Source organism: Eriocheir sinensis, chromosome 9, assembly GCF_024679095.1.
Source record: "Eriocheir sinensis breed Jianghai 21 chromosome 9, ASM2467909v1, whole genome shotgun sequence".
NCBI lineage: Eukaryota > Metazoa > Arthropoda > Malacostraca > Decapoda > Varunidae > Eriocheir > Eriocheir sinensis.
In genome coordinates this window covers 19,512,194-19,525,837 of record NC_066517.1, presented here as the reverse complement: position 1 = coordinate 19,525,837, position 13,644 = coordinate 19,512,194, and the positions used below count along the sequence as shown (strand labels likewise).

At 36.8% G+C, this 13,644-nt stretch overlaps 1 protein-coding gene and 1 long non-coding RNA gene across 2 annotated transcripts in view; one reads left to right on the top strand and one right to left on the bottom strand.

Moving 5' to 3' along the window:
- LOC126996094 (DNA mismatch repair protein Msh3-like) overlaps positions 1 to 13,644 on the top strand; it is a 250,738-nt gene that overhangs the window by 124,475 nt on the left and 112,619 nt on the right. The window contains exon 3 of the mRNA XM_050856215.1: positions 8,182 to 8,254. The gene's annotated coding sequence lies outside the window, so the exon portion shown is untranslated. The remainder of the gene's footprint in view (positions 1 to 8,181; positions 8,255 to 13,644) is intronic.
- The window catches only part of LOC126996099 (uncharacterized), a 95,331-nt gene that overhangs the window by 15,597 nt on the left and 66,090 nt on the right, over positions 1 to 13,644 (bottom strand). The gene's annotated exons all lie outside the window — the stretch shown is intronic.

The window sequence follows — 13,644 nt, the reverse complement described above, 5'->3', positions numbered from 1 at the left end:
GGGCAGTAAATGATGCAGTTCGGAACAAGAGACTTAATTTCATTGCCCCCAGAGAGAGAGAGAGAGAGAGGGGTAGAGAGAGAGGGAGAGGGAGAGAGAGAGAGAGGCACTGTAACAAGAGCTATTTCCTGTCTTCCTTCCTACCTTCCTTCCTTCCTCTCCTTCCATATCTATTTCCGCCTCCTTTTTTCTTCCTTCCTAATACCCTTTCCCTCCCTCTCCTCCATCCTTCTTTCCTCCCTGTTCGCATGAGATGGAAGACCAAAGTTACACACGAAGTTCAGGTCTTGAATGTGTGTGTGTGTGTGTGTGTGTGTGTGTGTGTGTGTGTGTGTGTGTGTGTGTGTGTGTGTGTGTGTGTGTGTGTACGTTGTTTTTATATTACATTTATCTTGTTTGTTTGTTTATTTGATTTTTGGTGTTGTGAATATTATTTGTGTGTTTATATGTATGTTTTGATATTCTTTTCTGTATGTGTAAGTGTTTGTTATTTTTCCTGTTTTTCCCTGTTTGTTTTCTTGTTTCGTTTGTTTGCTTGTCTGTGTTTGTATATTTCGGGAATGTTAGTATGTCTTTTCTTAGCTTTTTTTTGTAAGTGATTGTGTCGTTTGTTATTCTTTTTGTTTTATTTCTGTTTGTTTTCTTGTTTCCTGTTTGTTTGTTTGTTTGTGCGGTTCGTGGTAGCCTCGACTCGACAATAAGTCATTCCTGTAATTCAATTCCAGGACGGTAAGGGAGAAAGTTTGTATTGTCCACGCCTTCTCTCTCTCTCTCTCTCTCTCTCTCTCTCTCTCTCTCTCTCTCTCTCTCTCTCTCTCTCTCTCTCTCTCTCTCTCTCTCTCTCTCTCTCTCTCTCTCTCTCTCTCTCTCTCTCTCTCTCTCTCTCTCTCTCTCTCTCTCTCTCTCTCTATCGTTTATCTCTCTCTGCTTTATCAACTTTTGCCCATATCTGAAATTGGCTGTTTCTGAAGAATTCGCTGTTAGGTGGACTCGGGACGCATTTTCTCTATCGTTTATCACTTTCTCTGCTTTGTTTACTCCATTTCTCTATCGTTTATCACTTTCTCTGCTTTGTTTACTCCATTTTCTCTATCGTTTATCACGTTCTCTGATTTGTTTCATTTTCTCTATCGTTTATCACTTTCTCTGCTTTGTTTACTCCATTTTCTCTATCGTTTATCATTTTCTCTGCCTTGTTTACTCCATTTTCTCTATCGTTTATCATTTTCTCTGCTTTGTTTACTCCATTTTCTCTATCGTTTATCACTTTCTCTGCTTTGTTTACTCCATTTTCTCTATCGTTTATCACTTTCTCTGCTTTGTTTACTCCATTTTCTCTATCGTTTATCACTTTCTCTGCTTTGTTTACTCCATTTTCTCTATCGTTTATCACTTTCTCTGCTTTGTTTACTCCATTTTCTCTATCGTTTATCATTTTCTCTGCTTTGTTTACTCCATTTTCTCTATCGTTTATCATTTTCTCTGCTTTGTTTACTCCATTTTCTCTATCGTTTATCATTTTCTCTGCCTTGTTTACTCCATTTTCTCTATCGTTTATCCTTTTCTCTGCTTTGTTTACTCCATTTTCTCTATCGTTTATCATTTTTTCTGCTTTGTTTACTCCATTTTCTCTCTTGTTTGGAATTCGTTTCATCTCCCCCTTCATTCTCTATTTTTTTTCTCTTTCCTCCTTCATTCTCTATTCTTTTTTTTTCTCTTTTTTCCTCATTTTTTCCCTTCTCTCTTTCCTCACCTTTCGTATATTATTTTCTCTGCTTGGAAACCGTCACAGCAACACATATACATACACAAGAACTGCTATCGACTTTCCGTTTTCTATGAGTGTGTTCCTCTAAAACTACGAAAACGAAATAGACCGATTCGTATTTCTATCTCTTTTTTTTTTCTTTTTTTTTTTGTGTGTGTGTGGTATTTCGAAATCGTCCTAGCAACACACACAAACAAAAAGCTCTATGGACAGTCCTATCTCTGGAAGTGTATCCCTCTAAACTACAAACACCCAAATACCTAGATATCCATTTCTTGCTATTTTTCCTCTTTTTTGTGTGTGTGTGTTTTATTTCGTAACAGACCCAGCAACACACACACACACACACACACACACACACACACACACACACACACACACACACGAAAACCGCTATACACATTCCTTTCTCTAGAAGTCTATTCTCTGAAACTACAGCGAAATACATAGATGCCCGTTTATCCTTTCTCTTTGTGTGTGTGTGTGTGTGTGTGTGTTTGTAGTATTTCGTAACAGACCCCCTCTTTCGGCCACCTCTTCGGATTCTTTACAGGAGCAGCGAGTAGCGGGCTTTTTTTATTGTTTCCTTTTTTTGTGCCCTTGTGGTCTGCTTTGCTGTAAAAAAAAGACCCAGCAACACACACAAAAAAAAACACTTAACATTCCTTTCTTTAGAAGTTTGTTCCTCTAAACTACAAACAACGAAATACATGGATACGCCGTTTCTTCTCTTTTTCCTTTTACCTTTTTTACGTGCATGTGTGTGTGTGTTATTTGGTAACAGACCCAACAAGACACACACAAACAACACTGAACATTCCTGTCAGACGGAGTTTGTTCGCCGCAACTACAACGGAATACAGATCTGCATTTCTGTCATTTTTTTTCCTTTTCCTATTTTTCTTTCCTCTGTTTGTGGTATTACGGAACTGGACCAGCAAGACACACACTCAATAACCGCTTTTAACATTCCTGGAAATTACAAGGAAATACAAAGATACACATTTCTTTTCTTCGGGGAGGGGGGGGGGGGTTCGATTTTACTTTCCTCTTTTCGGTGTGTAGTATTTCGAAATTCTACCAACAAAACACACAAGACCCACTTTTAACATTCTTATCTTGTGTTTCTCCCTCGAAGATACAACGATATACAGCGATACGCATTTTTTCTTTCGTTTTTTCCCTTTTTTTTTCTTTTCTTCTGTGTGGTATTTCGAAACCTTCCCACCAAGACGCACAAAAAACCCTTCGAACATTCCTTTTTGAACTCTGTCCCTCGAAACTACAGCGAAATACAGCGATACGCATTTATTTCTCTCCTTTTTTCCTTCTTTTCTTTCCCTCTTTCTGTGTGTGTGGTATTTCGAAACCTTCCCAGCAAGACACAAAAGAACCCCTCCGAACATTCCTTTCCTAACTCTGTCCCTTGAAACTACAGCGAAATACAGCGATACGCATTTCTTTCTTTCCTTTTTTTTCCTTCTCTTCTTTCCCTCTTTTTGTGTATGTGGTATTTCGAAACCTTCCCAGCAAGACACAAAAGAACCCCTCCGAACATTCCTTTCCTAAGTCTGTCCTTCGAAACTACAGCGAAATACAGCGATAAGCATTTATTTATTTCCATTTTTCCTTCTTTTCTTTCCCTCTTTTTGTGTATGTGGTATTTCGAAACCTTCCCAGCAAGACACACTAGAAACACTCCGAACATTCCTGTCTTAAGAACCTCTGTGGGAAGTCCTGACCGAAGACTTACGACTCCCGCTCCGCTAATGCTGTGCCCTTAAAGTCGTGGTGGGCTTCCGTGACGAGGCGCGGAGTTCACTGGGTGGCGTGTGTTTCTTCTTGCTTCTGTACTTCTTACTGAGTTCCAGCCTTCGACTCTTCATTTTCAAAGGTCCTCAACTCCTTATTTTTCCATGTATATCACACCTCTGTTCCTATTCTTTCAGTATTTCGTGTCACAACAACATTGAATTTTATACTTTTGTCATTAACTTACTTGTTGCCTTTCTACTGTTTACTGAGTTCCATTTTTAACGGTCCTCATCTTCTTATTTTTCATTGTATATTACACTTATTTTCCTATTCTTTCAGTATTTTGTGCCACAACATCATTGATTTTTATACATTTTTTTCCTTAACCTACTTGTTGCCTTTCTACTTTTTACTGAGTTCCATTTTTAACGGTCCTCAACTTCTTATTCTTCCTTGTATATCACACTTCTGTTCCTATTCTTTCAGTATTTCGTGCCACAACAACATTCATTTTTATACATTTTTTTCCTTGACCTACTTGTTGCCTTTCTACTTTTTACTGAGTTCCATCAATATTCTTCCTTGTATATCACACCTTCTGTCCTATCTTTCAGTATTTCGTGCCATTTTTTCCTTGACCTACTTGTTGCCTTTCTACTTTTTACTGAGTTCCAGCCTTCAAATCGTCAGTTTTTCACGGTCCTCAACTTTTTAATTATCCCTGCATATCCCAATTCAATTCTGCTTCTTTTAGTATTACGTGCAAACACAACGCCGCTGAAGTCTTATGTGTATGTCTTTATTTGGCTTTGTTTATTCCAGCTCCTTCCAGATCCCTTGTTTTATATCCCACAACAACATTCACCTTTTTGCTACTTTTTTACTTTACCTTCTTGTTGCCTTTACACTTTATCTTTAGCATCAGCCTTTGCGCCGTCTAATTCTGTGTGGTCATCAACATTTTACTAATCTGTGTATACTCCAGTCCTTTCCCAATCCCTTCAGCGACGACGAAACTTCTCTTTATGCCTTATCTAACCCCACTTGTTGCTTTTGTACTATATTTTGAGCCTCAGCTTTTGTCTTATATAATTCTGTATGGTCCTCAAATTTTTACTTATCTTTGTTTATCCCACTCCTTGTACGATGCCTTTAGTATTTCGTGCCACATCAACACTCCTCTTATGCAACTCTCTACGTTACCTACTCGTTGTCTCTGTACTTCGTCTTGAGCTTCAGCTTTTGTGTCATCTAATTAGGCATGGTCCGCAACTTCTTACTCTCCTATGTTTGGCCCAGTCCTTTCCATATCCCTTCAGTATTACGTGCAACAGCAACACTCCGCTTATGCAACTCTCTACGTTACCTACTCGTTGCCTTTGTACTTTGTCTTGAGCTTCAGCCTTTGTGTCATCTAATTTAGCATGGTCAACAATTTCTTATTCTCTTTGTTTGCCCAAGTCCTTTCCAGATCCCTTTAGTATTACGTATCACAGCAACACTCCGCTTATGCAACCCTCTACGTTACCTGCTCGTTGCCTTTGTACTTTATCTTGAGCTTCAGCCTTTGTGTCATCCAATTTGGCATGGTACACAACTTCTTATTCTCTTTGTTTGCCCCAGTCCTTTCCATATCCCTTTAGTGCAGCAGCAACACTCCTCTTATGCAACTTTTTACTCTACCTACTCGTTGCCTTTGTACTTTATCTTGAGCTTCAGCCTTCGTGTCATCTAATTTTGCATTGTCAACAATTTCTTATTCTCCTTCGTTTGACCCAGTCCTTTCAACATCCCTTCAGAATTTCATGCTAACACAATTCTGCTCCTTGGGTAACTTTTTATTTATTCTTTTCCATTTCTCCAGACTCTTCAGTATTGCGTGCTTACATAACAACATTTCTCTTTACGTAAATTAGCTAACTCAACACTTCCCTTTTTTTTATGAATTAGCGCATTATTGTTCTAACTTTATGATTTATCATTTCATAGTAATTTGTGTCTAGAGATATGGAAATAGTGAAGAACTGGTCATGCACCTTTTGCTATGCTGTAACTAAGAGAGGAAGAGCAAACAAGCAACAAATTACTAAATACACTGAGAAAGTAATTTTTGAAGAGACATAAAGATACTAATTGAAAAAGAATATATAACCACAATAGTTTATGAAAGAAGTGTTGTAAGAGACGAGGAAGTATTGATTTAAAAAAATAACAAAAAGTGTTCAAAATATATTGTTGAAAAGTCACGTTTGAAACTAAACACAAAAAGCAGTCTTTAGGGTTCCCTTCTAATGAGATTTATGAGATAAGTTTATTATACCTTTACTAAATACATTGAGAAAGTATTTTTTGAGGAGACAAGAAAGTACTAATCGTGATAAAAAAGCGAATAATACAATAGTTTATGAAGGTAGTGTTGGAGGAGACGGGAAAGTATTGATAAAAAGAAAAAAAACTCATAACACAAGTCTTAAAAATAAATTGTTGAAAAGTTACGTTTGAAGCTAAAAAAAAGTCATTAGGGTTCCCTCCTAATGAGATTTATGACACAAGTGTATGATACATTACTAAATACACCGAGAAAGTCATTTTTGATGAGACATGAAAGTACTAAATGAAAGAAAAAAAATATAACAATACAATAATTTATGAAAGTCGTGTTGGAAGAGACGTAGCATAAAGGTGAATGTTGTTGTGGGATATAAAACAAGGGATTTGGAAGCAACTGGAACAAACAAAGCCAAATAAAGACATACACATAAGACTTCAGCAGCGTTGTGTTTGGACGTAATACTAAAAGAAGCAGAATTGAAGTGGAGTATACAGGGATGATTAAAAAGTTGAGGACCGTGAAAAACTGACGAGTGGAAGGCTGGAACTCAGTAAAAAGTAGAAAGGCAACAAGTAGGTCAAGGAAAAAAATGTATAAAAATGAATGTTGTTGTGGCACGAAATACTGAAAGATAGGAACAGAGATGTGATATACAAGGAAGAATAAGAAGTTGAGGACTGTTAAAAATAGAACTCAATTAAAAATGGAACTCAGTAAAAAGTAGAAAGGCAACAAGTAGGTCAAGGACAAAAATGTATAAAAATGAATGTTGTTGTGGTACGAAATGCTGAAAGAATAGGAACAGAGGTGTGATATACAAGGAAAAATAAGAAGTTGAGGGCCGTTAAAAGTAGAATTCAGTTAAAAATGGAACTCAGTAAAAAGTAGAAAGGCAACAAGTAGGTCAAGGAAAAAAATGTATAAAAATGAATGTTGTTGTGGCACGAAATGCTGAAAGAATAGGAACAGAGGTGTGATATACAAGGAAGAATAAGAAGTTAAGGACCGTTAAAAAAGTATCGACTGAAAGAAAAAAATACTAATAACACAAATCTTCAAAATAAATTGTTGAAGAGTCACGTTTGGACCAGAAGGAAAAAAAAAGTCATTACGGTTTCCTTCTAATGAGATTTATGAGATAAGTTTATACTAACATTGCTAATTACGCTGAGAAAGTAATTTTAAGGAGAGATGAGGGTATCAAAAGAAAAATAGAAAGAAAAAAATAAAGCGCTACACCAGTTTATGAGAGAAGTGTTGGAGGAGACGGGGAATTATTGATTGGAAGAAGAAACTAATAACAGAAGTCTTAGAAATAAAGTACTGAAAAGCCACATTTGGACATAAAGGAAAAAAAACGGCCATTTGGGTTTTCTTCTAATGATATTTATGAGATAAGCTTATTCTAGTATTTCTAAATAGATACATAAAGTAATTTTTGAAGATACATAAAGGTACTGGGTATCAGGACACCTCTCCTCCCGAAACTGACCTATCTTTCGGCCACTCCTCTTGATTCTTTTGTGGGAGCAGTGAGTAGCGGGCTTTTTTTCATTATTGTTTCCTTTTTTTTGCCCTTGAGCTGTTTCCTTTACTGTTAAAAAAGCTTATTGAAAGAGAAAAAATATAACAGTACAAGAGTTTATAAAAGTAGTGTTGGAAGAAACGGTAAAGTGTTGACTGAAGGAAAAAACTAATTAAACGATTCTTAAAAACTGATTCTTGAAAAGTCATGCACGTTTGAGCCTAAAGGGAAAAAAACAGTCATTAGTGTTCCCTACTAATGAGATTATGAGAAGTTTATTCTACAATTACTAAACACGCCGTGGAAGTAATTTCGAAGAGACTTGAAGGTACTAATTGAAACAGTACAACAGTTTATGAAAGTTTTGCTGGAAGAAACGGGAAAGTATTGCTTGAACGAAAAACTAATAACACAGATCTTAAAAATAGATTGTTGAAAAGTCACGTTTGGACCAAAAGAGAAAAAAAAAACGTCATTAGGGTTCCCTTCTAATGAGATTTATGAGATAAGTTTATACTAACATTGCTAAATACGCTGAGAAAGTAATATTAAGAAGAGATGAGGGTACCAAAAGAAAAATAGAAAGGAAAAAAATATAACACTACACCAGTTTATGAGAGAAGTGTTGGAGGAGACGGGAAAGTATTGATTGGAAGAAGAAACTAGTAACAGAAGTCTTAGAAATAAATTGTTGAAAAGTCACGTTTGATCCAAAAGAGAAAAAAACGGTCATTAGGGCTCCCTTCTAATGAGATTTATGGCATAAGTTTATTCTAACAAGCGCGTCTCGTGATGTTGCAGGGTCCGGACGGATGGAAGGCGGCGTAAACAGGAGTGAGGGAGAGTCTGAGGCGCCGCGCCCATCCAGATAACGGTAAGTGATTATCATATTTCTCAGGACCAGAAAAGTTTGTTAATCCGCATCTAACTTTCCTTGTAACTCGCGTGAATCTTAATAGTTTACGAAATCTGGTAAAGAAATAAAAAAGAAAACATGCATACTTAGCGTTTATTTTCACATTTAATTAAAAGAGAAGACCAGCAAGTTTTCTTTTAGACTGCACGTTCTTGATTCACTTTAAAACAGCTTATTTTTTATTATTTTTTTTACATGAAAGGATGCGGCTCAAGGGCAACAAAAAGAGTATAAAAAAGCCCGTTACTCGCCGCTCCCACAAAAGTAAAAAGTAGCCAAAAGCGAGGTCTTCTTGAAAGTAATGCCTTCCTTTTTTCTTTTTTTTTTGGGGGGGGGATTACATAACGCAAATCATCTATCGTTTTCACATCCCCCGGCTTTTATAATCACGTCACTTTACATTTTTTTTTTTACCATTCAAGGCGTTTTACCATTCACATCTAATGCTACTTTCGTTAGTGGCGTCATGCTATTTTTAGATATAGTGCGTAAAAGCGTAACATATCCTCGTTTTAGGCAGATCGGTTTTGATAACGAAGCATCGACAGTTTTTTGTGTACTGCTAAAGGTCGAATTCTTAAACATATCGACGTCCAAGCACACTCATTTCTCTTTGTCTGCCTCTTCTTGTAATTAAGTGATTGGCTACTCTTCTTATTTTCTCTTTTCTATATAGCTATGTCATATTAATGGCGATGTTCTTTCCATTTAGTTTCCTTTGTTTATCTGTCTGCTTTTTTTGGTAATATAGATGATTGATTTCTCCGTTTTTTCCCCTTTCTTTTATTCATCCTTCTGTCGTAGGAGTTTGGGTCATTTGCAGGGGTTGTTCTTTCCATTTAGTTTCCTTTGTTTATCTGTCTGCTTTTTTTGGTAATATAGATGATTGTTTTCTCCGTTTTTTCCCCTTTCTTTTATTCATCCTCCTGTCGTAGGAGTTTTGGTCATTTGCTGGGGTTGTTTTATGACCCTTCTGTTAGTTTGACCATTCCTTTATACCCTGAACTTAAAACAGCCATCATTAGAACGTGATTTATCTCCTTTTTGTCCTTTGGAAATAGTTGATGAGAGGGATGGAAGCGTCTGAGAATACGGACCTCAAAGTTTTCATGATATTTTACCGGAACTGAGAAATTAAAGAAAAATCTGATCTCATATCCGAAGAAGGAAGAGAAAGAGAAAGACAGAGACACACTTACGCACAGACACACAAAGAGGAAGAAAGGAAAGAGTAATGACCCACATTTATGAAAGAGGCAAATACATGAAGAGGAAAAAGAGAAGAATAACGACCGGGAGAAAGACAGACAGACAAAGAGAAGTAAAAACATGTCTTACACCAACCACATGATTACAATGGAAGAAGGAAGGAAGGAGTGACAGATAAAGGGAAACTAGGGAGGAAATAAACACCGGTAATGAAAACAGACAGCTGGACAGACATGAAAAAGGGAAAGAAACCAAACGGGAAAATATGCCCATCGTTATTACTATTACAAGAAAAGAATGATAAAGAAGAAATGGAAAATCTTGTTGACGGTTTGAGAGAAAGAGAGAAGAAAAGGATATCAGCCATTCACAATATCAGGACAGAAAAAAAAAAAAGAAACTGAGAGAGGCAATCACATTAATACAAGAAAAGAATGATTAAAAAAGAAGAAATGGAAGAACTTGTTGACGGTTTGAGAGAAAGAGAGAAAAAAAAAGGATATCACCCGTTCACAATATCAGGACAGAAAAGAAAAAAAGAAACTGAGAGAGGCGAGATGCGGAAAGATAGAAAGGAGAAAAAGGAGGAATAACCACAATTTGAGATAAATACAAACAGATGGATATATAAAGAAACAAACAAAAATAGCACATAGATAGAAAGCATATTGATAGGATATAGATAGAAATTGATCTCTCTTTCGGCCACCTCTTTGGATTCTTTTTAGGAGCAGCGAGTAGCGGGCTTTTTTTTTTTATTATTGTTTCCTTTTTTTGTGTGCCCTTGAGCTGTCCCCTTTGTTGTAAAAAAAAAGGAAGCATATAGATAGAAGCAAATAGAGTGAATGGAGAAGAAAGGAAACCACAATTTGATATAAAGACAAAAAAATGAGTATATAAAGAAAGAATCAAAGACAATATATATGAAAAAGAACAAGGACAGCGACCACTATTTATGAGACAAGTCCCATGAAGATTGAAAAGGAAAGTAGAGAATGACCACAATTCGATAATTTATAAAAAAAAAACAGACAAACAGAAGAAAGAACAAGAACCTTAACAAACCATCATCTGCGAGACAACAAAGAAAAGGGAAGAGAAAGGAAAGACAACCACCACTGCAAAAAATATCACAGGTAGACCAAAAAAACAAATATACTGAGACGAAGTGAGAAAGAAAAGATTAATTAAGAAAGGGAAGAAACTAAGAATGATCATCAATCTTACAAAACAAGGCAGACAGATCGACAAAGGAAATTTAATGGAATAAAACAGCCACCATTTATACGACAGATAGATAGATAGAAAAAAAAAATGTTGTAGCCAATCACTTAATTACGAGACAAGGGAGACAAATGGACTAAGAGAAAAAGTGGGAATATAGTTAGAAAGATTGTCAGAAAGGAAAGAAACTGAGAAAGGCGATCACATTAGTACAAGAAAAGAATGATAAGACGAAGAAGTGGAAGAACTTGTTGACGGTTTGAGAGAAAGAGAGAAAAAAAGGATATCAGCCATTCACAATATCATGACAAAAAAAAGAAACAAAAGAAAGAAACGGAGAAAGCCAATCACTCTAATACAAGAAAAGAATGATAGACAAAGAAGACTTGGATAAAAAATAGTTGACAGTTTGAGAGATAAAGAAAAATATGGATAACAGCCATTCACAATATTAGGACAGAAAAAAGAAATAAAAGAGAGAAACGGAGAAAGCAGTCACACTAATACAAGAAAAGAATGACAAATAAGACTTGGATAAAAATTGTTGACAGTTTGAGAGATAGAGAAAAGAAAAAGGTCAGTAGCCACCCACAATATTACGACAAAAAAATATAGAAAAACAGACAGAGAAAAGTACTTAGACAAATTGACAAGGAGAAAACCCTGAGAATAGCCACTCACATTATTAAGAGAGATAAACGACGAACAGACAGACAAAGAGACGGACAGAGAGGAAGATGGATGGCACTGAGGCAGACCAACAGAAAGGGAAAAAACGGCTATAACCAACTGGACTATTAACCGAAAAAACGAAAAAAATATATCTCACCAGCCACATTAATTAGAAGAAAAAAACGTTAGACACAGAAACGGACAGAGAGAAGGAGGAGGTAACAGACACTTAGAGAAAGAGGAAAAGAGGAATAATAACCAACCATGATAAGAAGAGAAAAAACGGATAGACAAACAGACAATTACAGAAAGAGAGAACAAGAGGTAGACAGATAAGATTCAACCACACTATTAAAGAAAATAAAAAAAAGAAAGGCGAGAGAAAGAAAGGAAGAACAAAGAAAAGAAGGAAAGAAAGCAAGGAGAGCTCAAGAAGAACAAAGAAATTAATAAAAAAAGTGAGAGCAAAGAAAAAAAAGAGATAAACAGACAAACAAAAAAAAGATTCAAAGAGAGAAGGGATAAAAAAAAAAAAAATAACGCACTTTAAAAATAAGATAAAAAATAAGAGAGGTTAAGAGTTAGACAGATAAGATTAAGCAACATTGTTAAGAGCAAAGAAACAGATAATTACAAACGGAGAGAATTAGGAGGTAATAGACAGTAAAAGAAAGAGGGAAGACGGAATATTACCCGACCAAAATATCAAGAGAAAATACAGATAGACAGACAAACAAACGGAGGAAAATAGGAGGTAATAGACACTAACAGAGAAGGAAAATAGAAGTAACCAACCACAAATAGAAGAAAAAATAACGAATAGACAAACAGAGAGTAACAGGAGGTAACACACACTAAGAAAAAGGGGAAGAAAAGAATCATAACCAGCCACAATATTAAGAGGGAAAAAAACGGAGGTAGACAAACAGATGAAAAGTGAAGGAGAGAATAATACACTCAGACAATTTAACGGAATACTGAAAAAAACGACAATAACCATCCACGCTATTAAGAAAAACGACGAAAAATAGAACAAATGAAAAGAATAGTAGCCAAAAAAAACAAACACCAATAAGAAGAAAAAAAAACGACAAACAAAGAGAGAGAGAGATTAATAAACACTAACAAAAACGGGAAAAAAATACCCAAGAAGACAAAAAAACGGATAGAACAGACGGATAGACAACAAGAAAGAGAGAATAACAGATAGACAGGCAAGATTCAACCACAGATAAACAGATAGACAAACGCACAAACAAACAGAGAGAGAGAGAAAGAGAGAGGGAAATAGAAAATAGAAATAGAACAGACGGACAAACAGCAAGAAAGAGAGAATGAGAGTTAGACAGACAAGATTCACCCACAGATAAACAGATATACAAACGCACAAACAAACACAGAGAGAGAGAGAGAGAGAGAGAGAGAGAGAGAGAGAGAGAGAGAGAGAGAGAGAGAGAGAGAGAGAGAGAGAGAGAGAGAGAGAGAGAGAGAGAGAATAAAAACGGCCGGACAGTAGCTCCCCTTAACGCTTCTCACGTTCTCCGGATGAGGGGAAGAAAAAATAACCCGCGGATCTTCGGATTAACGAGAGGCTTTCGAGTTTATGTGTAGGAGCCGAGCCGAGGAAGAGCCGAATTCTCCCGCTTCTGAGGAGGAGGAGGAGGAGGAGAGAGAGAGAGCGAGAGAGAGAGAGAGAGAGAGAGAGAGAGAGAGAGAGAGAATTTCCTTCCTTCCCTCCTTAGACTGGATTTTATTTATATTCATGAGGGGACGGAGGAAGGATAAAAGGAGGACAGAGTGTATAGGAGGAGACGAAGGAGGATTAAGACGAGGAGGAGGAGGAGGACGAGGAGGAGGAGGAGGAGGAGGAGGAGGAGGAGGAGGAGGAGGAGGAGGAGGAGGAGGAGGAGGAGGTTTAGTAGATGAAAGTGATGCGAGAGAGAGAGAGAGAGAGAGAGAGAGAGAGAGAGAGAGAGAGAGAGAGAGAGAGAGAGAGAGAGAGAGAGAGAGAAGTGAAGAAATGAAAGAGAGAAAGAAGGAAAGAAAGATGGACGCATCAACTGTTCGTGATGCGATAATGACTTGGAAAATGGAGAGAAGGAAAGTTGCCAGAAAGAGAGAGAGAGAGAGAGAGAGAGAGAGAGGAAAGAGAGAGAGACAGACAGACAAGCTCAAGGTCACAAGAGGACAAAAAAACAAGAGAAGAACAAAAGGACGCGAAACAAAAGACACGAAAAGAAAAA